Source organism: Pollicipes pollicipes, unplaced genomic scaffold (genome assembly GCF_011947565.3).
Source record: "Pollicipes pollicipes isolate AB1234 unplaced genomic scaffold, Ppol_2.1 Scaffold_2555;HRSCAF=2994_pilon_pilon_pilon, whole genome shotgun sequence".
Taxonomy (NCBI): Eukaryota; Metazoa; Arthropoda; class Thecostraca; order Pollicipedomorpha; family Pollicipedidae; genus Pollicipes; species Pollicipes pollicipes.
In genome coordinates this window covers 34,935,086-34,949,226 of record NW_023596136.1, presented here as the reverse complement: position 1 = coordinate 34,949,226, position 14,141 = coordinate 34,935,086, and positions in this window count along the sequence as shown.

Here is a 14,141-nt window from a genome sequence, read left to right as displayed (position 1 = left end):
CAGGTACCATTTTTAAGTTTTGCCTCGCAAACAGTTGTGATATATATATATATATATATATATATATATATATGCATATATATATATATATGCCAAGTATCCTCAATACGTATCATATCAGGAAACTCCGAAAAAAATGATACAGCTCCTTCCTTTCTCCGCCCCACTCCCCCATCCCCGCGGGAGCATCTGATGACGGAACGCGCAGAGGCAGCTTTGTTTTGATCACGCGACCAACAGGATCTTTCATAAATGCGGTGAAATAACTCAGGAACGCCACTCCCCAAACACTGGTCCTAACGTGGCCGATGTGACCTCGGTGTTGCTCTCACTACATCGTATGCCCGACGTGGAAGGGCTGCGCACTGGAACAGACGGCTTCTAAGCCCTCATGGATTCAACAGGACGGCTACATAGCTGAATATAAAAACTTTGGGAATCACACCTATGGAGAACTGTATCGCTTCTTGCTTTGAGCTCCCTCGTACCATAACTACTGACTGCAGGATATAACCAATATGCTATCTGTAGTGGCGAAGTTTTTGGTGGACGTCTTCACTTTTGGGTAAAAGACCTCTGGATGGACCCTTTCCAAGTAATACAACGCAGTGGGGTAGCCAGGATTTCGTTCAGGAAGGGTCAAACTGGGACAACCTTTTGCTCATAGGCTACATCACTAGGCTACGTCACTACAGGGGCCGTGTTCTTTTATTGAAAGGGTCTCTTTGGGCCCGGAGTCCCATTTTGATGCATTGGAAGACGGTCTGGTGTGTTTTAGAAGTCTTACGAGCTTCTCAAGCCGTGAAAAAGTTTGGGGCATTCGCCACCAGGGGCACCCGCACCTCCAGGGGGGGGGGGGGGGGTAATGGCCCCAAAAGCTCGGTCCGCTCTCAGCTGCGCCGCTGATTCAACATGCCCTAGCCTGAGTAGATTGTGTTGCATGGAGGAGAAGTTATAATTGTGTATGGATTTTTTTCATGGAGTAGGCTGCGGCGAAAACGAGTTGAATGCTTATGCTTTCTGATGTTTAAAGATGGTTATGCCCTTCGCTGCCGTTTCGTAATTCGTGGTGACTGCGACATGCCAAATGTCTGCTTTTTTGTCTGCGTTTTTTCTTGCAGTTACTACCATCCCGGTTTTGGCTGTTTGGGTAGGAATTATACGCCTACCTTTGCTTTGTAAGTGTCGACTCACCGCCTTACATAGCCGACTAAGCATTGTAAATGCCTGGATGGCAGTAAGCCATGACAATCATAACGTTCGATCAGTCAATCACATCCTTGAAGGCGTGCTGCATCACAGATAGGGCATGGGTTATGTTGTATTACAGATCACACATGGTCAATCCATCGCTGGCACAAGACTCACCGCCGGGCGTCTTGGAATAAATACCGTGCCACTCCAAAATTATTGACTAACAAACACAAAATGTTTGCGGTATATGCGGCACATGTGCTTCTCCGCCGCTCAGTGCAGCATTCAGGCTAGTTTAGCCAGGGCGCGGCTTCCACTGATCGCAGGAGTTTGCCATGATACGCGGAACGTCGCATGCACCCCAAGACGCGTGCGCGTATGCACATTGAGAAGAGAGGCTATGGCGTATCAGATAAGCGACTCAAGACTGTCGTGTGACGCAAAGGTTCGAGGTGAATCCCCTGACACAGCTTGGACGTGATACAACTGACCCCCACCCTCCTAGATGCAGGTGCGTAGCTTCACAGAATAAGTTGGGGGGACTAAAAAGGAAACTCCGGTGTCGCGCCATTAGTGCTACGTCAAAAACTCCTGCCGACAGGAGTGCTACGTCAAAAACTCCTACCGACAGGAGTTCTACAACGATAGTTGCACGCGACATGACTTCTACTGCAGACTTCAACACGACATGAGTGGTACACGACAAAATGTACAATTAAAAACTTATATCTGTCATTATATTAGCTGGAAACGTTTAACTCGTCTTTACCTAAACACAACATTGCTTCTACTGCAAAAACTCATACCCAACATGAGTGTGACAAGATGGAACTTTTTTACAAAAACATATGCCCATCACTACTTCTACACGTTAGACTTGTGCTGTCTTTGACTGATACGCGTCATTGCTTACAATGCAAAAACACATGCACGACGTAAGTGCTACGCGGTAAAACCTATGCTGCTTAAACAACTACCCGTTATTTATTCCCTCTACAGCGGGGACTTATGCAGTCTTTGCTTATACGTGACATTCCGTCTACCGCAGCGACTTATCTCTGACTAAAAAACTAAACTTGCTAAACTAAAAACTTCTAAGCTTTGTGGTAAACAACAAAACTTGGAAGTAGTGAAAAACTTATTTTAAAACTTTTGCCCGGCTTATATTTGCAATACCCTATGCAGTCTTCACCTATCAACGATATAAGTTATTTGGCCAATACTTTGTGGCCATTTGCGGATACGGCACTGGCCATAATCCACAAATTAGGAACATCAGTACTCCACCCCATAGATAAAGCCGCATCAAAATCCAAAGATAACTAACACAAGGCGGCACTTCGGCCGGCCAGCTCAGACTGGAGGTGCCCATTTTATGGAGTCGATACAAGATTGTTGCCGTAAATACTGCGATCGACAGAACCACGACGATTATATTTCTATGCGACGTTTTTCTACTGAAACGCATATGGCACACTGCCGCAGTTATACAACAAAAGTTTCGGGGTTATGCAGGGAAAATGACCAACCCTCTGCTTTAAAGAACGTGAATCACGTAGTTTACCCTTCAACGTGACGCACCTTCCCATCGCAGATGGGGCTTGGATCGCCCCTAAAATGATATTCACTGAAATTCGACATTACGTACTAATGCATTCGCGTCACGTGTAAGTATTTGCAATAAAAGTAACGTTGTTGTATAAAAAATCACTACACGTCTTTGCAGTAGAACCAATGACGAGTATGAGTGTTTCAATCACTTGTTTTCGTTGTACTAATGTCGCCTTTAAGCCTTTGCAGTAGAAGTAGTATTGTGTACAAATACCGACTGTATAAGTTTTTGCGGTAGAATAATGACAGATGTAAATTTGCAGCCTAAGTTTTGTCGTGTAGCACCAAGGTGTAAAAATGTTGACACTAGAAGTAATGTCGTAGCACTCCTGTCGACAGAGGCTTTTGTCGTTGCATTAAAGTCGTGGAGCGCCGTTTTTCAAAATGCGAAGGAATGGGGAGAGGGGGCCAACACGCCGCGGGTTTAAAACAGCACTACACTCGTCCTTCCTTGGTAGCCCCGGCGTGTGTCATGAGCCAGCGACAGCTGCAGTTGTCACGACCACCGCCGTCAGGACAACCACCTTCGCAATCACGACGGCAGAGCCCACTGAGGGCCGTTGTCAGCTGTTATGAGTTAGAGGCACCACTTTTGAGCTGTTGAACCTACTTGTTGCGGGCATGCGGGCTTGCAAGTGGTACCTCCACTGGTATGAATGATGTCATTGCAGATGAACGTTTGGATTGGCACAGCGGGCGGCAAGGGCCAGTTACTGAGAAGCGCATTGGTTGAAGTTTGAACCAGCACTTGACTAGAGACCATGTGATGCTCCGTTTTACGAAGCCGAAGTGCGCTGCGAAAAGAGCCACTATGCTAGGCACCATAGGGAGTAAGGCTATAGTGTAAAGTCTTGTTGAAATACCGGGATAGTAAACTAATGCTCGCACCTACTTTTCCCTAAAACGAGTATTTCCAGCTCTCGTACCATTTATTGTGCAAGCATTTCGTCAAATTAGTGTGTTGCAAACATTACACAACACGCGCGTTAGAAAAAGTAAGGCAACTGAAATGTATTGCTTTCATGGCGGTCAGCAAAGAGTACAAGAAGATTTCTTCTGCAAAGCCGACTACTTCAAATCGAAATTCTGAGCTATTCATACAAATTTTGTGAAAACCGGTATTGCCAATTAAATCGGACGGGTCTGGTTTAACAATAAGCGAAAAGTACAGAAGCGGGCATGCTCCATTTAAGGCCTTCAGGCAGGTTCACATCACATGCGTAAACTCAGGCAAGTGCGCACCACCAAAATTTTCAAATTCATCTAAATTTTCATAGTTGTGATAACTAGACGGAATAAACAGCATTCTGATGTGATAATTCTGGTGAACCGTTAAAAATGTTGCACTTCTATCAGCAAAAGCCCCGCTGGCCGGCACTTCACGAGCATAACGCTATTCCAAGGAGGCGTGCCCGAAGCTATCTGGTTTGGGTTAGAGCGATTTTAAGGTGACTCTGACCCTTACTGCAGTGACTGGACGGCTGGTTACCGCTCGCCTGGCTCTCATCCTTCACGCATGACAAACGCGGCGCGCACGACTGCACCCCGCGGGGCGCTTACAGAGCCGACCCGGACCGGAGCAATTTCCGTCTTGCTCCTGAAGAGTGGCCCCATGCAGCGCCGTTCCAGACCGGAGCAGATTCCGTGTTGCTCCGGAGGGGACGGCCTCATGCAGCGCCGGTCCGAGCCGGAGCAGATTCCGTGCTGCTCCTGAAGCGTGGCCTTATGCAGCGCCCTCCGGGCCGGAGCAGAGTCCGTGTTGTTCCCAAGGGGACGACCTCATGCAGCACCGCTCCAGACCGGAGCAGATTCCGTGTTGCTCTTGAGAGGGCGGCCTCATGCAGCGCCGTTCCAGACCGGAGCAGATTCCGTGTTGCTCCTGAGGGAACGGCCTCATGCAGCGCCGCTCCAGACCGGAGCAGATTCCGTGTTGCTCCTGAGGGGACGGCCTCATGCAGCGTCGCTCCAGACCGGAGCAGATTCCGTGTTGCTCCTGAGGGGACGGCCTCATGCAGCGCCGCTCCAGACCGGAGCAGATTCCGTGTTGCTCCTGAGGGGACGGCCTCATGCAGCGTCGCTCCAGACCGGAGCAGATTCCGTGTTGCTCCTGAGGGGACGACCTCATGCAGCGCCGCTCCAGACCGGAGCAGATTCCGTGTTGCTCCTGAGGGGACGGCCTCATGCAGCGCCGCTCCAGACCGGAGCAGATTCCGTGTTGCTCCTGAGGGGACGGCCTCATGCAGCGTCGCTCCAGACCGGAGCAGATTCCGTGTTGCTCCTGAGGGGACGGCCTCATGCAGCGCCGCTCCAGACCGGAGCAGATTCCGTGTTGCTCCTGAGGGGACGACCTCATGCAGCGCCGCTCCAGACCGGAGCAGATTCCGTGTTGCTCCTGAGGGGACGGCCTCATGCAGCGCCGCTCCAGACCGGAGCAGATTCCGTGTTGCTCCTGAGGGAACGGCCTCATGCAGCGCCGCTCCAGACCGGAGCAGATTCCGTGTTGCTCTTGAGAGGGCGGCCTCATGCAGCGCCGTTCCAGACCGGAGCAGATTCCGTGTTGCTCCTGAGGGGACGACCTCATGCAGCGCCGCTCCAGACCGGAGCAGATTCCGTGTTGCTCCTGAGGGGACGACCTCATGCAGCGCCGCTCCAGACCGGAGCAGATTCCGTGTTGCTCCTGAGGGGACGGCCTCATGCAGCGTCGCTCCAGACCGGAGCAGATTCCGTGTTGCTCCTGAGGGGACGGCCTCATGCAGCGTCGCTCCAGACCGGAGCAGATTCCGTGTTGCTCTTGAGGGACGGCCTCATGCAGCGTCGCACGGGACCGAGCCGGACGCAGCGCTTATAGAGCAAACGATCACGTGGCAGATGTCTGCGCCTCTCTCGACGCTGGGTGGGCTGGAATGCAACGATACACGACAGATACCCGTGACCGCGAAACATGACGAAACTCCAGAGCGATACATGCGGCTGTGATCACAAAGTTCGATATGATATATACCAGCTGAAAGACGTGCGCCCGCTCCGACCTTGATTTCGCCGCTCCGGAACGGCGGTGCGGTCGGCGCTGGCCGAGGCAAAGCTGACATCCGTAGCGCTGGTCGTATACCAAGAATGTTCTATATTTATGCTGGGAATAGGTGCAAACAGCGATACGCTATAAACCACCGTCTCCAATATTGGTAGAAGTGTCCATTGACCCTGCTGCAACACAGAGCAATGCTGTCACGTTCGAGACTCGTTGAGCTTTGATTTGATTGCGGCTGACCATCGCTGACCATCGCTGACCATCGCTGACCATCGCTGACCATCGCTGACCATCGCTGACCATCGCTGACAATCGCTGACCACCGCTGACAATCGCTGACCATCGCTGACCATCGCTGACCATCGCTGACCATCGCTGACCATCGCTGACCATCGCTCGCTGCTTAGTTTTAGGTCCCTGTTCAAAGCCCCTTGTGATGTCCCTGAAGAGGGAGACGATGGCACTTCCTGCATGGTCTCCGTTTCCAAAGTGGGCAAAGGCCAACTAGCTCCGAACCTCCGACACAGTTTGGATTCCGAGGCACCCTGGAAATCTCTCCCATTCAGAAAACACGGAACCTGGGACGTGCTTCCAGCAGATTCATACGCCCGGGGTACGCAGAGATCGCTGGGACGATCAGGGTCTCGGGTGCTGTTTTGGGAACAAACCATGACCCAGGGGCCGGAGACGTCCAGAGTCTCCGAATCAAACAAGGCCCGGGTGGTCATCCTGGTGGCCCAAACCGTGTGAACATCCTCTGCCCGCCCTCCCGACCTTGTGAGACAGTATGGCCTGAGTGTCCTGTGAACTACTGGGAGTCATAACCCTACATGTCTGGGATATTCTTTACTGCCTCTCGTGTATGATGCCATATAATGTGACCTAGTGGGACAGTGTGGCCTAAGTGCCCTGTGGACTTCTGGGAGTCATAACCCTACACGCCTGAGCTGTCCTTTACTGCCTCTTGCGTCTGATGTCATGTAATGTGGCCTAGTGGGACAGTGTGGCCTGAGCGTCCCGTGGACTACTGGGAGTCATAACCCTGCATGTCTGGGATGTTCTTCACTGGCTCTCGCGTCAGATGTTAGATAATGTGACGGCCCACCAGGATCTAGTCCCGGCAGTCTAGAGGTGACCCCTGGTGATATCTAGAAAACTACTAGAGTGCATGATTTATTCGAGATAAAATGGTCTAAACATATGAAGCGGCTAAACATTAGGCAAGCCACATAATGTCCAGTTAAATCCAGTTGGAGTTTTAACGGGCTTTGGCTACAGTTCGGCATCACTACTCCACTGGTAATGTGTATCGTACCCATTTAAATAGCGAGCAGCTATGCTGTACAGTAATCAACAAAGAGAAGGCGAGCACTCGGGTTTCAATCACAAGTATAAACCAGGATCGTCTCGTCTTTTATCAGCTTTTTTGCCACGAGGGCAGACGAAGCAAACGACCAGGCCTTTCAGCTCAGAATCGTAATTACATGCATGCTACCTGGCTGGACATGGACCTGGCCCTGTCACAAAACTGGACGCCAGTCTCCCTTTATCCCCGCATGGATGTCCGCCATCGGCGCTTGCTGCCCGCTTCATTCTTTAAGACTGCGTCACCGTACTGTCGCGGCGCCGCGCAGCCGTGGTCCGCCTGCCGGCCCGTCCTGGGTCATGTGGCATCATAGGTCACGCCCGGGTCACGGCCCGAGGCGGCGGGAGCCGGGGCGTGACGCGGTCCCGGCGGACGGGCGGAGACGGCCAGGGGTGTTGCCAGCACAGCTGCCAGCCGCCTGCCTCGTGCGACGGCGCCCATAAAAATGCCGTGCAGGACTTTGACACCTGTGATCTTTCAGGATTCCGCACTGCACATCGATAGGGGGACAGACAATATTTTAGTCAGAGCTTACGTGTGCAAATAGATTCAACTGAAAGGGAGCGCTTAATTGGTACCATATATGGCTAAAAAGGCAGCCTTCACTCGCAAGCCATTGCAATGAGCCTGTGAAGCGGCAGTGGTGGTTACCAGCCGCATAAATACCCAGTGAACCGGGCACATCAAACGGCTGGGCATGTTTGGGTAATGCGCGACCGCTGCACTGGTTCCGGTCCCATCTTTTGGATGCGAGAAAACAGCCGAATTGAGACCCACTCCAAAACCTAGTGCCTGGGGTGCGTGCATATTGCTTATATTGAAGACGAAGGATGAGTTCAGAGAAGTAAAGTGAATGCGGTGCTTTGTCCGCCTAAAGCTTTACTCATTTTTTTTCTGACCTGAGTGGAGGAAAATAAGCATGACATCATTCGCTGCTCTCCTGGCACATTCAAACAAAGCTGCCGTTGTGTGTTCCAACTATTCCGCATCGTGCGAGAAACTTAAACGATGCATGTCCGCTCACATCAGAGTAAACGCGCCAGGTAACATTGCTTGGAGAGCACGCGTGCCTGGGGTCCTGACGTATGTGACGTGTCACTATGAATGCCCCAAGGAATTCGGCGACTCACTTTATTTGCCGGAGAAGATCGTATCATTCCACTTACCATGAAATGGAACTGTCACCCTGATTTAGAGTCATAGTGCCGAAGAATTCCTGTGTCATTTCGACGCGGTAGTCTATATCTGTACCTTTATGGTGGCATTCCCATTCTTTACAAGATTTATGGCAAGCTTGGAAGCTGCGCTACAAATAATTTGCCGTCACCCCTCTATTTGTTGCGCGACATTAACCCGTTCCGCCGCTAATAGGCGACGCGGCGACATCAAACGCGTTTCAATCAGCCAAACAGCGATCGCAGACGCCCACTCCCGACGCTCATAACTCTGGCCAATCATCCGCGCGACCAGAACAAACATGGCGGCGGCCCGACCAATCGGCGGGCGGGCGGCGCGCGCGCCGCCCGCTGATTGGCGTGCCGCCTCGCCGCATCTGATCGCGCGCCGGCGCCGCCGGCCGGCCGGCCAATTTGCGGTGTGAGCCGGGCGGCGTGACTGCGGGCGACGGGACGCGTCCGCCGCGTGACCCCGTGCAGCGCAGCGTGAGAGACCGGCACGACCGCGTCTCGGGCCGCAGGGCATGACCCCCTTCAAGGACAAGGCGCCCAACGAGCTCGTGACGAATTTCTCCTACGCGGGGGAATCGGCCCTGGCCGGCATGGGTGAGTGCGGCGGCGGAGTCGGGAGTTTCGGCCCGCCGCAGAGCCAGGATCGGCCCCGCCGCTGTCGAGCGCACGCGGCTCTGGCTTTGCTGCTGTTGCAGCGGCGTCGGCCCCGCATTCTTGTGTCTGTGTGCGAGTCTTTTGAAGTGTCGTGGGCTGAGGATTGGCGAATCGGGTCTTGACAGATGGCCGAACGGGCTGTTTGTAAGACATTGAAAACGATGGCACGGCCAAAATAACAAACATCCAAATACAGGCCTATAAGGCGTCGGTAGCAGTTTCATAAAGGCATAGGTGACCTTAGCAACGTCTGGAATATGGTTAGCTGTCATGGAGTTCATTTCTTAGCGCCTTCAACCCACAGCTGTCATCTACGTGAGTGACCCATGTAAATAAGTTGTTGATGAATCAGGACGGAAAAATCTGCTAGGCGAGATTGTACGTCTCGCACTAGTGTTGTACCAAGTTAAGCCCAGGAGACAACAAGGATAACCGCGAAAATAGTCCACTTAATTCGCCATTTTACAATTTTGCATGTTTGTTAGTGAATAGTTAAAACAGAATGATGCATTCAGAATCACAATACGATTGTCATGTATCGTTCCCATGCGTGTAAAGGTGAGCTAGTACACTTTTGTTCGTGAACGTAGGCGGTCGTTTTTCATGTTTGCAGCATTCAAAACGAACATTTGTGGTTTCCTGGGAATCCTTTGCACTTCTTCCTGTCTCCCGTGAAACCCAGACTGTTGAAATTGGAATCATGGTCCCAAAATGTGTCGCTTTAGGTGCACATTTCTATCAGAATGGTGATGCAACTCAGTTCTACTTATTCTCGCTTTTATTTGGAGGACGGGCGGGATCAGCGTGATCCGTGGCCCGCCCGTTCTCTACTCGCGTGACATCTTAGCATGCTTTGTGACATGTATGGCGACGCCTAGATACATTGTGACAGTTGGCTTCAAAAGTTTATTTGCTACACACACGTTGGGGTATGTTACTCCACCCCCCGGCAATGTTGAATTGCACTTCGCCGAGAAATGGGAATGATCGCGTACAGGACAGCTGAGGCTAGATTTCAGAGCCACCCTTTAGCTTGCGTTGATCGCTGTCTCAGTCTGACCGATTAGCACAAGAAGCGCACGTGGCCCAAAAGCAGGACCCACTGGGCAAGGCATTGTCTGACGCTGGCTTCAGTGACGCCCTGAGCACGGCAACACCCCGCAGTGTTGGGTCATCTGCCTCTTGCATGCGGGTAATCTTAGACGTCGGGACGGGCGGGGAGACGGAGAGACGTCTCGACTCAGAATGCTGTATTTCAATCGCGCTTGATCAAAGCTTTTGATTCATGTTCTTGCTGCGTTATTGAGCGTTCTTTGAGCGTGCCATGTCCTTTAAAACCGAGCCCAGTGCGTCGTTTCTTACCTAGTTGGGAGGCGACCGTGGAATAATAAGTCTAATCGGCCTAGCCGTCCTGTTCCTCCGGCTGCAGCTGATCAACTCCAGCTCCACCGCGACCTCCCAGCCCTGAATACGACGCGGGCCAAAACATTGGCAGCTTTGAGACCAGGATTGCCCGGTGTGCCGCCCGGAGTTGGCCATGTTGTGCTCGCTCGGGTCCATGAACGCATGTAGCCAACCCGCACTCGTGGATAACGAATGTGAATGACTCTGCCCGGCTGTGGCAGCCTTTAGATTTTTGCACTTCCCCGATCTCTGCGCCTCACCATCGCGCTGTGCTGTGTGCTGGGACGGGCCAGCGTGGCAGCGGTGGCGGCTCGCCGACACCGCTGTGCTGAGCGCTGGGACGGGCCAGCGCGGCAGCGGTGGCGGCTCGCCGACACTGCTGTGCTGAGCGCTGGGACGGGCCAGCGTGACGGCTGTGGTGGCTCGTCGATACCGCTGTGCTGTGCGCTGGGACGGGCCAGCGTGACGGCGGTGGCGGCTCGCCGACACCGCTGGCCAGCCGCCCCCTCCCGCAGCTGCAGTCCTGAACGTGGGCCTGACAGGGAGACTCAGGGAACACCCAGGAAGGGCGCCGGCGGGGGCGGGCCCGAGCCGCCCCCAGCTGGCCTCGGGGCCAGGCTGGGGGCTAAACCGCTCCCAGCTGACCTTGGGGGCCATGCAGTTTTGGAGCCACACGAACGCACCAGCTCAGAATCCGCTCTACTGTTACAAGTTTTTGAGGCGCCTCTTGAAAATGACAACAAATCATTGCGTGTCGTTACGAATAATGTCTTTCTGTTCCGCACGAACTACTCTAAGACGAGTGGGCATATCACAGTCAAAATATGAACTAAAAATATATGCCGATACTAGGCATCGACTGCCATGTGCTGGGTATATTGTTTTTCATAAGAAAATCCTGCACTGCTTATACTTCATACAAACATGGCTAAATGTAATGCTCTGCCATTTGCTGCTGTCGAACAGCCCATACAGAATCAAGGGCCTACAGTGGAAATGTTCACCTCCATTGCCAAATGCGTGCCAACTTGTCGTAAATGGCTTCACTCGCCAATTTAGGCAATGCCACATTTCCAGCTACTTTCGTCGTTGCTTAGATATGATGTTATTATGGCGCGGATGGCGCGTATTAAACGCATCGTGATGCAAAAAGGAAAAGGGTCTTCGTTTTGTGGATTTTCATTCTCCAAAGTGCAAATCAGAATACTGTCTTCAGTGGAGTGGCGTCGCTGCGGTTCGTCACCACAGTTCATGTCTTATTCGAAATAAAGCTAAACAAAATGAAGCCAAAACTTTTTGCTGACAAGCAAACTTTATGTTTGCTTTGTTCTATGACGATATACTGCTAGCTATGTGCAATGCAACCTGTTACCCCCAACCCCATAAACCCCATGCAAGCCGCTCACAAAAATGAGCCACCGGAAAGATAACAACGCCGATTCAGTCGTCAGCCAGCCAGCAGTTTCACCGACGTGTACGGACATGAAATTCCCTGAAAGCGCGGGGGGGGGGAGGAGACAGGAGCGTTCCTTGAAGCCTTCAGGGGTCAACACATTTATGATCCTTGAGTCTTCCTTGATCCAGATCCTTGATCCAGCGTTCCTTGAAGCCTTCAGGGGTCAACACATTTATGATCCTTGAGTCTTCCTTGATCCAGATCCTTGATCCAGCGTTCCTTGAGGCCCTCAGGGGTCAACACATTTATGATCACGCAACGCTGTAGAGCCAGTGCTGCATTTATTTCAAAGGTTGGCGTCAATTGCCTCCTCTTCACTCTCCTCTCGCGGTTCCCGTGTCCTTGCCGACATGCTTCATCGTTTTCCGCGAATGCAGAAAATTTTATTTCAGTTAATTTGTATCGTGTCAATGGAAGCTGAGAATATTCCCTTTCAAGATATTTAACTCTTCTCTCACTGACGGTACACTAGCAAAATGCATGACAACCTCGCGTGACAACCTCTGACAGCGGTCGGTCACGCTAAGCCCCTACATATATTAATGCCGGTGGTTAATGTATACCGATGCTTAAATTAAAGAAATGTTTTTTGATGAATGTGGAGGGATCTGTGTTGTTCTTATAACTGAAATTACCACATGGATGGAATTGTTCAGTAAATCACAATTTCTCTTTCGTGCGACTGGAACAAGTATATTCTGCCTCGCAAATGCATTGATCTTCCGCAAGTTAAAATCAGGATGTCTCATTGGACGCCTTGGCTTTTCTGTAGATGATTGTACTGCATCGCTCGGAGTTGGCGGGTTTCCAGTGTCGCAGAAACGAGCAGGCCAGCTGACAGCTGTCAGGCAGCCCTTCGAGCTTGGCTTTTGGAGTTGGCAGGCCGTCTTCGAAACTTAAAAGTATTAACATAGAGATTAGAATGGTAGGCTATTACAGTGGGGGTCTCCGTGGGGAGGGGACTCCGGCTCCAAACTTTCTGAAGAAATGTGTCAAAATGAAAGAGAAATCCAATGTTTTGTATACTTCAGAGATGTTAAGCCATTTCCTCTGTCCAGCCCATTCAACTTATTTCGCGGAGCTACGTTCTTGAACTGTTTGGCAAGAATAATATGGAAAAATGCATCAAAATCCTCCCTGCTCACAGATTTTGGAAGATTTTTAAGTAACACAAGCTACTTGTATTGTCTCTCCCAATTTTGTTCAATTTTGTTTCCCGTAACACGTTAGTGCTCTCCTTCCTTATTAGACACCGCGTTGGTGGGCTTAGAGGTCACGAAGCTACTTAGCTTCCTGCAAGCTGAACATCTTCCCAGCCAAATGTCACTCGAGCCTACTTTCTTTCACTTCTCTTAGCGCCATGGTGCTCCACACACGTGCCATATCCTCTCAGGTTCACATACACTGGCAGAGACCCATTTCACTGAGGCAGATGAGGGTGAACGAGATCTATGGGCCTGCGTGTGTGTCGGCATGGTCTTGTGTGTTCTGGGTAGGCTAGACCCGTGATAAGGCCATGATGGAAGCTAACCCCAACACGATGAAGAGCAAAGCTTGCTTTGTAGGCCTGGTTCTCAGGCTCCCTTTGCAAACCTCGGCTTTATGGGCGTTTTATTTGAATCCATCGCCAAGCAGCCGACGTTGTGGGTCTCCGCTTTTGGATAAAGCTGAGGCTCTGACCCTAAATTCAAACGAAAAGGGTTTAATTGCACTCGGCTTGGGAACACTTATCCTAAACAGATCCATGGAGATGCTTTCCCGTGTTCGGCGTTTTTGAAGGGCGCGATTGCTAGGCGACCTGCTCTGTCATTTTCGTTGTTGATCTCGGCAGATCACCCGTTTCGTTCTGTCCGATGTTCGTTGTTCAATGTTCAATGTTCGTTCATAGGAACGAGCATTGAACTCTGACAAAAGATGCAGAGCAGTGCTGAGGTCACTGTGGGCTGGAGGACCCGCCTCAACCAACTTTGCTAGAATCGCCGGTTCCCCCAATATTGATCATGCAAAACAGGTTTTTCGCACCACTTCGCACTAAAAATACGTTTTAACTGCGCATGTTCGATCTGTGCCTCTCAGAGATTGTTCAGGATCTGAGCGATCTCGCGGAGATGACGCGGAGATGACGCGGAGATGACGCGGAGACGACCTATACATGACGGAGATCATGAGACCAAGTCCATGGTGTGCTGGAGACAACGCCGTCAAAACTATTGTTCTTCGTGTCATCTCTCTCGTCACCGT